Source organism: Alligator mississippiensis, chromosome 1 (assembly GCF_030867095.1).
Source record: "Alligator mississippiensis isolate rAllMis1 chromosome 1, rAllMis1, whole genome shotgun sequence".
NCBI classification, from domain to species: Eukaryota; Metazoa; Chordata; order Crocodylia; family Alligatoridae; genus Alligator; species Alligator mississippiensis.
Genome location: NC_081824.1, coordinates 317706945 through 317722973, shown reverse-complemented (window position 1 = coordinate 317722973; position 16029 = coordinate 317706945). Strand labels below are relative to the sequence as shown.

General features: G+C 48.5%; 1 protein-coding gene across 2 annotated transcripts in view; it reads right to left on the bottom strand.

Annotated features, from left to right (window-relative positions):
* Positions 1-13202: 13202 nt before the first annotated feature.
* The window catches only part of SMPX (small muscle protein X-linked), a 79738-nt gene continuing 76911 nt past the window's right edge, over positions 13203-16029 (bottom strand). For both annotated transcript variants that reach the window (XM_059726484.1, XM_006263973.3), the window contains one exon: positions 13203-14324. The gene's annotated coding sequence lies outside the window, so the exon portion shown is untranslated. The remainder of the gene's footprint in view (positions 14325-16029) is intronic.

Here is a 16029-nt window from a genome sequence, read left to right as displayed (position 1 = left end):
CAGTAAGCCAGCTCTGGGAAGGCATCTCCATGTGTACCCTGTTGGAAGCAAATTTGCTCCTTATGGGTGCATCCAGACAAGTGTGCACATGCCTTTGCCCCGCCTCAAACCCTTCTGAGGCGGGGCAAGAGGCACGTGCGGGAACGAAAAAATGTTCCCTGTGCTGCAAACTTGAATATCCAGGGGTCTAAAAAAATCGAAGTTTAAAAAAGCAGAGCACAGCACGGTCCCAGACTGTGTCCTGAGGCAACCAGAGGCTGGGTCCTCCATGGCAACACTCTGGCTGCCAGAGCATCTCTGTGGTTGGACCCTCACCCTGGTGCTGAAACGCGTGGCTGAGCAGGCCATGTGTTCAGCACCAGGGCTCCAGTGCCAGTGAGTAAGGGGTTGGGGGGACTGGAGGAGGGGGGAGGGGACTGTGGGGAGGACTCCACCGACCCAGCCTGTTCCCCCTGATCCCTGTTCTGCCTGGCCCTGCACCCCACCTTCCCCACACCTTCCCCCCTGACACCCCTGATCACTTCCCTGCCTGGCTCCCCCCCCTGCCTACATTAGGAGACTTCCCAGACCCCCCAAACCCTGCCCTGCCTGGCCCCTCCCCCACCTTCCCCCCGACCCCATCGATCACTTCTCTGCCTGGCCCCTCCCCCCCGCAGGCCCCGCCAAACCCTGCCCTGCCTGGCCCCAGCCCCCCAAGCCCCCCTCCAATCCCTGCCCCCCCACCCCATAGTTTTAAAAAACTGAAAAAAAAACCCTGGCACTTACTGGTAGCTGGAGCTGCCGTCTGGCTGACTGGGGCCCTGCCTGCACGCTGCTGGGCAGAGGGACAGCCCCAGCGGCCCCAGCCCAGGCCCTGCTGCCCCCTGCTGCCCTGTGCTGCCCAGGGGGACTCTGCCAGGGGGCCCCAGAGCCTCTCCACCCCTGCTTCTAAGGTAAGTAGAGGCTTTTTTTCCCCTTTTTTTCTGTTTTTTTTCTGTTGGTTTTTTTTTGTTTAAGTGAGGGTGCCTGGGATTGTGGGGGTAGCCATGGAGGCCTGGGGGTGCAAGTTGGGGGGTGAAGCTGGGTAGGACAGCCATTGGAGGGTCTGGGGGAGCAGGGGATGGGGCTGGGTGGGGCAGTCATCAGGAGGGCTGCAGCAGCTGGCGGGGGATGGGGCCAGGTGGGGCAGCAATTGGAGGGCTGGGGTGGGGCATGTGGGCCTTGCAGGGGGGGTGGTAGCCCCTGCAAAGGCCATTTGGCCCCTACTGGGGGGCCATACCTCTTGTGTGGGGGCCATCGCCCCTGTGGGAGGGCAGCAAAATATATATTAATGAATTCATGAAACGTATTTAGAGTTCATTTTATTATTATGATAAGAGACATACTTTAACACTGTAGATATATCAATAAAACATTGTCCAACATATCACTGTGTCTGTCTCACTATCTCTCTCTCTCTCTTTATAGTGGTCTTTTGTTTTAATTGTGGAGGAACATGGATTTTGGACTATTTTACAGAGTGACTTCAGGATTTTTTTTATCAGGGATTTTTCAGTTTTCCAATAGGGAACACCAGAATTCCTGCTAGGACCCTGCCTGCTCAGAGCTGGCACCCTGGACCCAGCTGGCTGTGGCTGTGGCCCCAACTGGCCAAGAGGACAGGCTTTGACAGTTCAAAGCAGACCACCACACCCAGAACATCTTTTGGGTGGTAGCTGCCCAGATGGCTGGGCAGGGGGCACACGTGGCAGTAGTGCCGCACAGAGGCCAACCCTGCAGCCACTGGCCCAGAGGGGCAGAAGCCTCTGCTGGCTGTGCAGTCTCCATCTGGGTCTGGCAGGTGCACAGCAGGTCACAGCCAGGCAGCAGCCCCCACTGCCAGACTGCTGCAGTGGGTAGATGGTGCAGGGAACTCTCAGGGCTGCTTCAGGAGTCCAGCTGTTACAAAGGGTAGTGTCCCCAGGTACCAACTGGCTGGGCCCGAGAAGCTCCTGAGAGCTAGTAGCCCTGAGCTACTTGCCAGGGCAGCTTTTTATACTGCTGGGGATAGCACAGGTGCTGTCCCCGGGCTCTAATTCCCCCTGGCTGCAGATCCAGGAGGAGCCAGGCAGGGTTATTTTGCCCCAAGTGGCACAATTTTCTCCACAACAAAGTGCATGTTCAAGCACATGCACTGAGCCAAAAAGACCCTGCTCAAATTTGCACCACTTCTATTTGAGCTGCTGCAAGTGCACATGCTTGCATGTGTAGACACACCCTATAGGATTAAACAGATACAGACCTGCTCCTGCCCTCCTCTGCCCTCCTGCAACAGCCAGGGGATGCTGCAGGCTCTGGATGAAGCTGCCCAGGTGCCAGGGGTCTCCAGTGGGGGCAAGCTCAGGTTGGCAGGGGTGTCCATGGGGGACATGCTCAGCCTGGCCAGGGACACTGTCCCAGGAAACTGTGGTGAGTGCACCATGGATGCTCCCTGACCTCCCCCTGGCCAGTGTACCATGTCCACAAGGCACTTCCAAACCACCTCCTCCCCAGTCTTCCACAGTAGGGTGCCTGGACGGCTGCCTGCAAACCTCAAGCCCCCAGCACATCCCTCAAGACTACACGCATTCTGGACAGTTTCCAAACAACAATCTTTATTTCCCTCCACAAAAACACCCTCCCTCCTGCTCTTCCTTGCCAACAACAGCCTTACCCCCAAACCTCAGTGCCTACCACCAATAAAACACCCTTTTCCCCATGCAACTATTTACAAGAGGGTTGTTGCTGCAGTGTCATGGGGAACAGTAGGCTGGAGGTGTAGCAAAACCCCCATTTTTTCCTTTTTTTTAATTTAAAAATACATTCTCTCTCCTTCCCCAGCCATTTCTGACTTTCTCTCTGCCTTCTCTATCCCTTATAAGTGATTACAATTAGTACTAGATAAGCTAAGTTCTTGTATCCTATTACTGTAATAAGCCCCTTTTTTATATATTGTAAGCAGTGTTCTGTTATGTTTGTATTAATTTTTACTGTTTTATATTGTATTCCTATCATTTGTGCATTGATTTTTATTTTTTCGTATTAATATTGTATGGTTTAGGCCTGTGTCTGTAAACTGATGTCAAGTATCCATTTTCATCTTGTTCCCATCTTGTCCCGATGCCCTGTTGTGTAAGTATGTTGCAATTCTGTAACTTCTCCCATGTAAATTGGTTTTCCTTCAATGCCTGAAACAAAAGAGTGAATGGATGAGTGAAACACAATGATAGCAGGACCCCCTACTAAATCACCCCATCAAAACCAATACCTGGACCAACGACCCAGCCATTGGAACCACCCTCCACATTCAAGAAACAAAAGATGAGGCAGCCCACCATTGTGCCAAGGCTGCACATGCTCAGTATGAACATCTGGAACCCTCTGGAATAGGACTGACATTGCCTGGACAGGCCCTCCCCATAAGAGATCATAGGTAGTCTGTCCCATAAAAAGGGGTAGTGAAGACTGACTCCTTGGGATACCATAGATTCATAGATGGGTTCAGAAGGGACCTAAGTAGATCATCAAGTCTGACCCCCTGCCCTGGGCAGGAGAGAATACTGGGCTTATATGACCCCAGCTAGGTAATTATCAAGCCTCCTCTTAAGGAAGGGCAGGAGGGAGGGTGTTTTTGTGGAGGAAAATAAAGATTGTTGTTTGGAATCTGTCCAGAATGCGTGTAGTCTTGAGGGATGTGCTGTGGGCTTGAGGTTTGCAGGCAGCCATCCAGGCACCCTAAGGATTAGTCAAGGATGCACTGCAGAGTAGGAGTTTTGAAGGGATGGGAGCCCAAGAAGGGTGGCTGTGCCTTAAGGAAACGATCCTTCAGGCACAAAGCAAGACGATCCCCGTGTGAGGTAGAAGAGGGAAAGGGGCCAGGAGGCTTCCCTGGCTGACCAGAGAAATCCAGGACAGCCTAAGGGCCAAAAGGGAAGCACATAAAAAGTGGAAACAGGGAGAGATCACCAAAGACGAATATATACCTCCTCTGCTCGTTCTTTTTAGGGAGGCAGTTAGAAGGGCCAAAGCTACCATGGAGCTGAGGATGGCAACCCAAGTAAAAGACAACAAGAAATTGTTTTTTAGATATATAGGGAGTAAAAGGAAGGCCCAGGGAGGAATAGGACCCCTGCTAAATGGGCAGAAACAATTGGTGACGGACAGAGGGGACAAGGCTGAACTCCTCAAGGAGTTCTTTGCCTCAGTGTTCCTAAGCGAGGGGCACGACAAGTCTGTCACTGGGGTTGTAGAGAGGCAGCAGCAAGGCGCCAGACTTCCATGCGTAGACCCTGAGATGGTGCAGAGTCACTTGGAAGAACTGGATGCCTTTAAGTCGGCAGGCCCGGATGAGCTCCATCCGAGGGTGCCGAAGGCACTGGCTGACATCATTGCAGAGCCACTGGCGGGAATATTTGAACGCTCATGGTGCACGGGCCAAGTTCCGGAGGACTGGAAAAGGGCCAATGTGGTCCCCATTTTCAAGAAGGGGAGGAAGGAGGACCCGGGCAATTATAGGCCAGTCAGTCTCACCTCCATCTTTGGCAAAGTCTTTGAAAAAATTATCAAGGCTCACATTTGTGAGAGCCCGGCAGGACAAATTATGCTGAGGGGAAACCAGCACGGGTTCATGGCAGGCAGATCGTGCCTGACCAATCTAGTCTCTTTTTATGACCAGGTTACGAAACACCTGGACACAGGAGGAGGGGTGGATGTCGTATGCTTAGACTTCAGGAAGGCCTTCGATACGGTATCCCACCCCATACTGGTGAACAAGTTAAGAGGCTGTGACTTGGATGACTACACAGTCCGGTGGGTGGCGAATTGGCTGGAGGGTCGCACCCAGAGAGTCATGGTGGATGGGTCGGTTTCGACCTGGAAGGGTGTGGGCAGTGGGGTCCCGCAGGGCTCGGTCCTTGGACCGATACTCTTTAATGTCTTCATCAGCGACTTGGACGAGGAAGTGAAATGTACTCTGTCCAAATTTGCAGATGACACAAAGCTATGGGGAGAAGTGGACATGCCGGAGGGCAGGAAACAGCTGCAAGCAGACCTGGACAGGTTGGACAAATGGGCAGAAAACAACAGGATGCAGTTCAACAAGGAGAAATGCAAAGTGCTGCACCTAGGAAGGAAAAATATCCAGCACACCTACAGCCTAGGGAATGACCTGCTGGGTGGCAGAGAGGTGGAAAGGGATCTTGGAGTCCTAGTGGACTCCAAGATGAACATGAGTCGGCAGTGTGACGAAGCCATCAAAAAAGCCAATGGCACTTTATCGTGCATCAGCAGATGCATGACGAATAGGTCCAAGGAGGTGATACTTCCCCTCTATAGGGCACTGGTCAGACCGCAGTTGGAGTACTGCGTGCAGTTCTGGGCGCCGCACTTCAAGAGGGATGCGGATAACCTGGAGAGGGTACAGCGAAGGGCCACTCGTATGGTTAAGGGCCTGAAGACCAAGCCCTACGAGGAGAGACTAGAGAAACTGGACCTTTTCAGCCTCCACAAGAGAAGGGTGAGAGGCGACCTTGTGGCTGCCTATAAGTTCATAAAGGGGGCACAGAAGGGAATTGGTGAGTTTTTATTCACCAAGGCGCCCCCGGGGGTTACAAGAAATAATGGCCACAAGCTAGCAGATAGCAGATTTAGATTGAACATTAGGAAGAACTTCTTCACAGTTCGAGTGGCCAATGTCTGGAACGGGCTCCCAAGGGAGGTGGTGCTCTCCCCTACCCTGGGGGTCTTCAAGAGGAGGTTAGATGAGTATCTAGCTGGGGTCATCTAGACCCAGCACTCTTTCCTGCCTATGCAGGGGGTCGGACTCGATGATCTATTGAGGTCCCTTCCGACCCTAACATCTATGAATCTATGAATAAAGACCCCCAAGATAGGAGCCAGCACCACTTCCCTTGGAAGTTGGTTCCAGATCCTAGCTGCCCTGACTGTGAAATAGTGCCTTCTAATGTCCAGCCTGGACCTACTTTCAAACAATTTATGGCCATTATTCCTTGTTACTCTGGGAAGTGCTCGGGGGAACAGGGTCTCTCCCATTCCCCTCTGGTCCCCCCTGGTAAGTTTATAGATGGCCACCAGGTCCCCTCTCAGCCTTGTTTTGTGGAGGCTGAACAGGTTCAGGTCCTGTAGCCTCTCCTTGTAGGGTCTGCCCTGCTGTCCCCAGGTAATGCAAGTGGCCCTCCTCTGGACCTTCTCGATGCTGGCCACATCCTTCCTAAAGTGCGGTGCCCAGAACTGGATGCAGTACTCCAACTGGGGCCTGACTAGTGTCATAATAAGGGGGAGGATCACCTCCTTCGACCTGCTTATGATGCATCTGTGGATGCATAACAAGGTGCAGTTAGCCTTACTGACCGCGTCCTCACATTGGTGGCCCATGTTCATTTTGGAATCGATAATGACTCCAAGATCTCTTTCTGCCTCTGTGCTTTCAAGAAACGAGTTCCCCAGCCTATAGATATGCTGCTTTTTCTTCCTGCCCAAGTGTAGTACCCTGCACTTATCAGTATTGAATCCCATCCTATTCTCATTCACCCACCTCTATAACCTTTCCAGGTCTAGTTTATCCTGTCCCTTCCTTCTAGTGTGCCTACCTTGCCCCAAATCTTAGTGTTGTCAGTGAATTTGAACAGGGTGCTTTTCACCCCCTTGTCCAAGTCACTAATAAAGAAATTGAACAGCGGGCCTGAGGACCAAGCCCTGGGGGACTCCACTGCCCACATCTCTCCAGGTTGAATATGACCCGTCCACCACCACTCTCTGGGTTCAGCCCCTCACCCAATTTGCAATCCATCTGACTGTGTAGGCATCACTGCCACAGTCACCTAGCTTTTTAATGAAAATGGGGTGGGAGACAGTGTCAAAGGCCTTCCTGAAGTCCAGAAAGACTACATCCACTGCGACACCTGCATCCAATGGTTTTGTGACCTGATCATAGAAGGCAATAAGGTTGGTCTAACAGGACCTGCCCCTAATGAACCCATGTTGGTTGCCCCTGAGCATCATCCCCCCTGCTGGTCCTTCACAGATGTGCTCCTGGATCATTTTCTCAAAGAGCTTCCCCAGGATGGAAGTAAGTCTAATGGGCCTATATTTGCCCAGGTCCTCCCTCCTCCCTTTTTTGAAAATGGGGACCACATTGGCCTTCTTCCAGTCCTCTGGCATCCGGCCAGAGCACCATGAGTGCTTGTAAAGCCATGCTAGGGGTCCCTCGATAACCCCTGCCAATTCCCTCAGCACCCTGGGGTGGAAAGCATCAGGACCTGCTGATTTGAACATGTCCAGCTCCTCCAGAAGTTCCCTAACTCAGTCCTCCCTGACCCTAGGCCTGGCAAAGTCTCTCTTGAGTCTGTCCTGAATCTCAGTGGGGGAGTCTCGGTCCCTGCACAAAAAAATGGAGGCAAAGAAATTTTTTAAAGGTCTGCCTTTTCCTCTGGTGCAACCACCAAATTGCCAAGCGTATCCTGCAAGCACCCCACGTTACCCGGTGCCTTCTTTATACTCCCTATGTATTTAAAAAAGGTCTTTTTGTTGTCCTTGATGCTAGCCCTAGTTCCGTATCTGCCTTAGCTTTCCTAACAGCCCCACTACAGACCCGAGCGATGGAGGTATACTCCTCTTTGGTGATAGCCCTCCCATCCACTGGGTGTATGCCTCCTTTTTGGCTTTCAGGCATTCCTGAATGACTTTGGTGAGCCAGGGGGGCTTTTGAGCAGTCTTGCCCACTTTAATTCTCGTTGAGACTATCACCCCTTGGGCTCGGAGGATCGTCTCCTTAAGGAATGACCACTTGTCTTGGACACCCAGTTCCCCTACCCTCCAGGACCCCAGTGCACCTCCTACCAATCTCCTTAACTCATTGAAGTTGGCCCTTTTAAAGTCAAGGGCTACTGCCTTGCTGCAGGCCCTTGACACCCTGCGCTGGATGGTGAATTCCAGTAGGCGATGATCACTGTTGCCCAGGTGGTCAAGAACTTGGAGTCCCCTCACCAGGTCATCGCCTGTGGCCAGGACCAGGTCCAGCAGGGCATTCCCCCTGGTGGGGCTGTGCACCTCCTGGGTTAAGTGGAGGTCCTGTATCTCAGCAAGGAACCTTCGTGAGCGGTGAGATCTGGATGATGGCTCCTCCCAGCAGATGTCTGCCTCCGTGAGCCGAGAATTCGCTATCCAGCTCTTCCCCTTGGTTGGGAGGTCTGTAGTAGACCCCCACCATTACGTCTCTTTCCCCATGACCCCCCTGTATTCTGACCCAGAGCACTTCAGCCTGCTCCTCCTCTGACCCCATCCTTTTAGTTGAGGACGTGTATTGCTCTTTGATGTAGTGCGCCACATACCCCCTTTCCTCCCCATTCTATCCCGCCTATATAGTCTGTAGCCCCTATTGTTTACTGCCCAGTCATGGGATGAATCCCACCAGGTTTCTGGGAGCCCTACTATGTCCGGGTTTGGGCTAGCTATCCAGAGGGCGAGTTCCTCCTGCTTATTCCCCATGTTATAAGCATCTTCACCTGGACCAGGCCTGCTCCACGTCACACTGCCTATCAACCCAGAGTCCCTGCTGGCAACCCCCTCTGGACAACACCTACTGGAGAAAGACCCTGACTGGCTATCAAGGACCCCCTTCCAGCCTAGATAGGTAGCTATCACCCCCATCCTCTCTTCAACCAAGGATTTGAACTCTGTTTCTCTTCCCTACCTGGAAGGTAAATAAAACTGTTATTTGGACCCCTGAGTTGGATTTTGCTTTACTATGGTTTGGCCCTGCTCCAATCTCTGCTCCTCTCCCCTCTAACTTCTGTCTCATTTCTCCCTCTACTGCTTCTGGCTCACCGTCACCTCCAACACCCATGTCCCATGCTCCTGTGCCTTCAGCTGTCCTGAGCTCCTCTCTGCCTGCAAACCCATGTTTCTTTGCCATTGTCTCATCCCCACTGCCTTTTCCCCTGATCTCTGCCACTGCTATTGTCTCAGCCTCACTGCCTTTTCCTCTGATCTTCCAGCTTTATGCCTCTGTCTCCTGGCTGTTTCCTTCTTGTCACTGGTCTTTTTCCCTTGCTTCCACCCTGGCACCAGGTGACCCCAAGTAACCACAGGGCCACTTGATCTTAAGTAACCTTGAGTCTCAGTTCCTCAGCCAGCTTCTCTCTAGTCTACCAGTTCTAATCCCAGTTTCAGGAACTTTCACTCCTTACACTTCCTCCCCTCACCTTAACCTTCCCCAAGGTATCCCATGTACCCCAAACACACACATACATACCGTACCATTCAAGTTAGGAAATCACCAGTGTATATGTGTGGGTGGGTGGTTTGTGTGTGAACTGGTGTGTGTGTGTGTGTGTGTATATATATATATATATATATATATATATACGCGATGACATATATATATAATCATGTGTGTGATATACAAATTAGTGATCTGTGTATGTGTACTGAGTGTGCGGGTATTGACAATTGTTTTTTGTCTAATTTTTGGTGTGTATAGTGTGTAGGTGCTTGAATTGGTGATAGGTGTGCATGTGCCTAGGCTGGTAATTTTGGATGTGTATGTGCCTGAGTTGGTAGTGTGTGTGCGCGCGCCTGGTGGGGATGTATGCATCTAAAGTGTGTGTGCGCCTAATTGATTTCTGTGTGTGTGTATGTGCAATTGTACACGACGCCCTCCTGTTGAACAGCATGCTATTGAGATCCTGAGTGTTGGCCTGACCCCACAGGGCAACAGAGGCACCTACAGTGCAGAGCCGGGGGAGAGGCACCCAGCACCCCAGCCTCTAGTGGTACTACAATGGGTGCAGACACTGCAGCCAGGGGTGAGGGTAGGGACTGCCCAGCCTTCTCCTTCTCCTCCTCCATGGGGCCAGGCACAGCAGGGGCCATCTGCTCAGGGGCTACATAGCAGACAGGTGAGTGATGGGTGATAGCCCAGGCAGGGGGCCTGGCTAGTGGGGACCCCAGCTCAGGAGCAGGGGCAGGGGTGGGGAGCCCTGGCTGCTGCAGGCACCACTGGCTTGGTGTGGGGCTGCAGGTAGCTGCAGGACAGCAGATGGGACTGGGGCTGGAGCCAGGGCTGGCAGTGGGCACCTGCCAGGTGGCAGGCAGAATTGAAGTGACAAGCTCTTTGAGCACACTGGGGAGTGCCCAACCCACTATGCCCAGGCCTAGTCCCTGTGCGGGGCTTATTGGACAGGTGTGGCAGGCAGTCCCGGTGGCTGGACTCTGAGCCTAGTGGCAGTGAGATGGTTCAGCTGCCTGCAGGGTGCTGGGGTGTGGACTTCTGGCACCTGGCCACATGGGCAATGGCCTGCTCCAGGGAGGAGCTGGAGCTGGCCATGGGTGTATCCATCCCTGGCTTGTCCTTCCCACAGTGGGTGTAAACCCAGAGTTATTAGGGCAGGTGCCAGCCTGGGCTGCCCACACTGGAGGACAAGGCCAGGGCCAGGGAGTGTGCTAGTTGCTGCCGCTGCTGGCCTGAGGAGCCTTCTTCTGTCAAATCCTCCTCAGAGCTGGCCCACATTGGGGACTCTGGCAGCCCATCTATGTTTTAGTAGATGTGTCATCCATGGCCTGGGTCCCTGGGAGCCAGGATGCAATCCAGCTTCCACATGCAGGACATTGTCCTGCAGGCAACCGCAGACCAGAAATTATGGTCTGTCATGCTGAGTCACTGAGCCTGGCATGACCTTCACCTTGATGTGCACTGCCACCCAGAATGATCATAGTCTTGCTGCCGCATGCCGCCTGCCATCTCCATTTAAATGTGTAGTCATTCTCCCCAGCGCCCTGGGCCAAACTGTCTTTGGACCTTAGCCTCGCCCCAGACTGCAATGAAATTGGCAGCCTCCTCTGCCGCCCAGTTTGGGCCCTGAGCAGTTCTCCCCAGGGCTGGCGATGCTGCCATTGCTGGTGCTGCCTCTGACAGGGACTCTGGGTGCTATTGGGTCCAACCATGCACCCACAGCAGAAGGGCATGGTAGTCAGAGGCCAGGCAGCTGCAGGCACAGGTCCTGAAGGTCAGGCCAGTGGCCTGCAGGACTACTGGAGCTGGCATGTGCCTGCAGTGCAAGGGCACAGTGCCCAGGGCCAGGGAGCAGCCAGCAGAGGCCTGGGGGTCAGGCCAGGGCTCTGCAGGGCTGTTGCAGCCAGCACATGCCCACCATACCAGCACACAGTGGCTATGGGCAGGCTGCAACTGGCCCAGGCTCCAGGGTTCAAGCCAGGGGTCTAAAGGCCAGGTAGGGACTGGTAAAGAGCCATCACTGCCCTGTAGCTGAAGGGACCCCTAGCTATGTTGCTCTGCCCCTGGCAGGAGACTAGCCCCCTGCTGGTCTGGCTAACCAGGACCAAATTTGCTCCCAGTCAGCATCTACACATGCACTACAGCACATTATTCAGATTCATAGACTGTGAGGCTGGAAGGGACCTCGGAAGATCATTGGGTCCAGCCCCCTGCACCAAGCAGGAAAGACAACTGGGGTCAGGTGACCCCAGCAAGGTGACCATCCAGTCTCCTCTTAAAGATTTCCAGGGTAGGTGATTGCACCACCTCTGGAGGAGGTGGTGCAATTAATTAATACACAGTAAATCTACTACCTATACAGTATTTACAGGTAGTAGATTTACTGCACATTAGCCTATTTTACTGTGCAGTAGCTCAGCACACAGTTACATAATAATGTTTTACTGCACAGTAGATTAGTCTACTGCACAGTAACACAGCCCATATGCACCCTGTAACTGTTTGGGCTGGGGCTGTAATTTTCCATGTATCATGCTGAATTCTTTTTTTTCTTTTCTTTTTTTAAAGATTGGACTAAATCCAGTTATTTCTAAATATGAGGTTTTGGTTAAACATTATTGTTTTGCCCATTTGAAATAGAAAAGGCCTTTGAAAAAGTTATAGCATCCCTGTATTTTTGGAGCAGGGACTTGAAAATTGACATGAGCGTAGTAGCCTTTTGTATCAGCGATATGCTCCTTACTATCCCCATTAAAATCAGCTCCAAATTGGCCAATTTATATTCATTGTTTGAGCACACTCAGTAGAGATTTACTTTTTAGCTGCTAAAATCTCCCATTAACCCCCAATAATCCTGTTCCTATAATCACTCTCCATTTCCTGACTAAGTAGGGCTGTCTGTGCTTCAAATGTTCTTTAAATTTACGTATGTATTGAATAACAAAGACTGAATAGTTAACCAAGCAGTGGCCACCTGTTTATGTATTAGCAGGTATGAAGAATTCCATTCATACAGAAGGCAGTGTTACCCATCTACAATCCAGTGCATAACAACGCAATATAAAACTTATCTTCCTGCATGGGGAATAAAATTCAGAGCTGACAGGAATTATTTATGCAGAGAAATGTCAATGTTTTCCCAATTATTTCTCTCCTAGCTCTAGCCATTTCCAAATCTTCTGGAAGCTTGACTGAGTAAAAGAGAAGAGAAAGGAAAGAAGAATGGTTCGCCGCTTGTGTTTTGTGCTGTATTGTGTCATTAATATGTTGTACATTAAGCAAGGACCAGCGGTCAAGTGCTTGAAGCATCCTTTCATTCAGCCAGATTTTGGCTCATTGGATTGTGTTTTTTTCTTCTTTCAAGTCCATATTGACAGAAACACTGCAGGTTAATATTGGTGGCTAATATCAGAGTAAGGAAAACTGTTCATTTTTTATTGAATATATGTTAATCTTATCAGTGTATAAATGAATGATGCTCTGGATGCATTCTGGATCTTGACATTTTGCCTAATCTTAACTTTGTCTTTTCAGGCTCTTCCCCTTTAAGGAGTGCATAAAAAAGAAGTAGCCATATGCATTCAGGAAAGTAGGCTCCTCTGTAGTTATATATTTAAAGCAAAAATATAATAATAGACTTTTTCCTGAGGTAAGTAAGAATCCTGTACATGCAAATAATGCATGTAGGCAGCTAAAATATAATGATTCTGGTGGTTAACTTCTGTAATCTGTGAAGTAGCAAACATGAAACCACGGTTTGCATTAAGCAGTAATATTCAGCCTGAACCCTGTTTTCTATCCAGAATAACTATTTTTCTTTTAATGGAATAAATTAAGAGAATACCAGAGTTTTAATTGCATGTGAAATGGGTTAAGATGGTGGTAGAAGGTTCATTAATAGGATTATGGAACAGCTTCTTTGTTCCTCCACAGTGAATACACAACATGAACAAGATCAAGGAAACATAATGTATTGAATTTCTCCAACAATAACGTTTCATTTCCAAAAATAGAATATGCTTTAAACACACTTCATTATGTACATAGCATATAAAACAAGCATTTAGGTTTCATATTTAATCATTTATATTTAGGGGTCTATTTGAATGTATTCTATTTCTGGGCCATGATAATTCAGTAGAAACATATACAAGGCAATATTTTATGACATTTGGATGTTTGCCTGTTCCTTCAGGTGAACTGCTCCATCAAGGTTCAGAAGCCAAACTGTTTGAGTATGAATTGCAGGATTGGGTCCTAAGGCCCTCTATTCAGGAAGCACTTCAGTAGAGACTTAATTTTAAGCTTGTGTTCATGGTAGTTAAGCATGTGATTAAGAACTTGCTTTAGCTGATGTATTTTCCTGAACAGAGATGCTTTCTGGAGCTAAGGCTTCTGTAAGGAACTTTTTACTTTCCACGTCTTTTTTTTTATGTTCATTGTAGAATGTACAAGCAATGCAGAAACATCTGAACAAGAAGGCATTTTATCCTATAAAGCAAAAGAAAAAAATTGCAGCTTTACTATGAAGGAGGAATTTAAGATGAACTCCTTGTTCAAAGACCACACCTGTAAGATTTTCACCTTACTTTATCTCTTTGTTTTACAGGTCAAACCTATTAAGCTAGTAATTAAAGGTAAAGTCTGTATTCTATCATCTCTTCTTAAATCTGTAACCAGGGTTCCACTAAAACACTTTACCTATATGATTTATTTTGAAAAGTAAGGAAAACGTTTCTTTCAGGTACTAGAGATATTTTACCTGGAAAAATTATTAATTTGCCTTTTGTCTTCTCTAACCTTCATTGTCTCTATTAATCTCTGCACATAAGATCAAGCTCATTTCTGTATATGTACAGGTTCACCACTTACTACTCTGCACAGTGTGGTGTCACCAATGCTTTTTTTTTTTTACATAAAGCAACATGAACAACAAGAAAGTGTTGGTATAAATGTACAAAGAGACCGTTTCGTATGGAGTATCTTGTATTTAGGAAGTCCATAATCTTCATACAAATATATAAAATATTTCAATGTTCTGCATTCACTGGGATCCATTCTGTTTCTCTTGTTAGGCCTGCAAGATAAAAGCCAGACAAGAAATGAAAAAAGTATCACTGTATTTCTGGTTATTTTAGGAAATTGCATGAAAAGTGCACATAGAGTCTGAATGAGAATATATTCTTACAGCTCCAATTTGTCTTTCACTTTATGTAGTCATTTACACCTGTGCAGAATGAATACGGTGTGGGTGTGAAATATCATCATTTTGATTTGTAGCTGTTTCCACCCACTTCTTCCATCTCTGCCTAATGAAACTGTTGATGTTCTTTTGAATCATAAAAGTGTCTAATTTTTATTTCAGCTTTTGATTTCCATGGTAGTCATCTTGGGACAGTTAGGCCCACAGGTTAAATAATAAACATGTCTACATTAAAAATTAACAGTATTTCCTCTTGGCAGTCCTATATGTGTTGCCTTTCTGTGTTACTGAATGTCCCGTGTTCTGTATTATGAGAAAAGGTAAATAGAAGCAGCTCCGTTATCTTGTCTATGGCATTCTTTAGTTGATATACACTTACCAGGCCCCTTCTCCAAACCAAAATGTTCCAGGCTTTTCATTGTCTCTTCATATAGAACTTTTTGTGCTCCTGTAATTATTTCTGTCATTTATCTCTGCACATTCCCTGTTTCTGCTTCTATTTTTGAATGACCAGCACAGAGCAAAGTATTCCAGGTGACACCACATGACAACATCTTTTTCTATCCTATTTTTAGGAGAGAGAAACATCCAAGCAATTGGCTTAATATTTTTTGGCTGCTATTGGGACATTTGAAAAGCAGTTTTCATTGGCCTACCCACAATGAGACTTTAGTCTTTTTCCTGAACACTTACAGTTAGTTTAGAACCCAGCATAGGGTCTAATATGTTCCCTTTGAAATTAATGAAAGTTTTGCTATTGATTTCTATGGTGCCAGACAGGTCAACAGGCTTTGAAATTCAGGCAATTTGTTTTCTTAAGCTGTTTATGTAATCTGTAAAGTTCTAAGGATATTGTATTTGGTGTAAATGCTACTATATTCAGTAAATCTTTACTAAACTTCGCCGAGAATGAAGCCGTAAGCATATGGAACATAAGGGAGGGAAATTGCCACCTTTCATACTTCATGATTATTACATAAAACCTGTTTTAGTTACTCTTCTCAGCTGGGCTAGGGACCAGGCATTACACATAAACCAGTTTAAGTGATCAGAAACTGGTTTAAACCTGTAACAGAACAGATGTTCAATGCACATAAACCAGTGAGTCCACCACTGATATTGGAGGTCCATGTGGCTGATACTGCCTAAGTCCAGTATATGAGGCACTCACTTCCCCTAAGATTTACAAAACCTAGGGAAAGGCAAAGGGAAGTAGAGGGACAGGGAGCTGAAATTACTTTTCCAAGGCCACAAAATGAGTCAGGGGCTATGTCAAGAATAGATTCTAGGGCTCCTGACTAACAGCTCATCAATCTGTCCACTAGACCATACTGGGGACATCTACACATGCACTTTATTGCAGTTGACTAATTAGCTCTGCAGTAAAACATCACCATCTACACATGCAGGGTTATTAGGCCAGAGTAAACTCATTAACTCCACCGTAAGGTAGTACAACCAACACAAATACTATTCTACTGTGGAGCTATTTACTCTGCCACAATGTATGTGTAGATTCTGACTGGGGCTAGTTGGGGCATGAGGGTGCTGCAGTGTGCAGCCTGCCTGCTGGCTAGCC